The sequence below is a fragment of the Salmo salar genome, chromosome ssa01 (genome assembly GCF_905237065.1).
Source record: "Salmo salar chromosome ssa01, Ssal_v3.1, whole genome shotgun sequence".
In the NCBI taxonomy this organism is placed as follows: Eukaryota; Metazoa; Chordata; class Actinopteri; order Salmoniformes; family Salmonidae; genus Salmo; species Salmo salar.
The window spans coordinates 105,512,596-105,513,021 of record NC_059442.1 but is presented as its reverse complement, the minus strand read 5'-3'; positions in this window follow the sequence as shown (position 1 = coordinate 105,513,021).

The following is a 426-nucleotide window of genomic DNA, read 5'->3' as shown; positions in this document are numbered from 1 at the left end:
TAATTTTTAGTCTTCAAACTGTCCATATTAGGACATCCTCAGAGTCAAAAGAAGCTGGGGTGACTGAGGATGTCCTAATATGGACACCGTACAAAACATACCCACTGAAACGGTCTTTCTTTCTGTCAGAGAGAAGTCTTTCATTGTAGTTGACAGTGATGTAATGGGATGACAGTTTGAAGACTAAAAATGAATGCTACTGTTGTTTCCCTGAAGCAATGAAAATCAAAGGTAACACGCACACACGCACGCACACGCACACACACACACACACACACACACACACACACACACACACACACACACACACACACACACACACACACACACACACACACACACACACACACACACACACACACACACACACACACACACACACGCCTTCAGAAGGTATTCAAACCCCTTGACTTTTTCCACATTTTG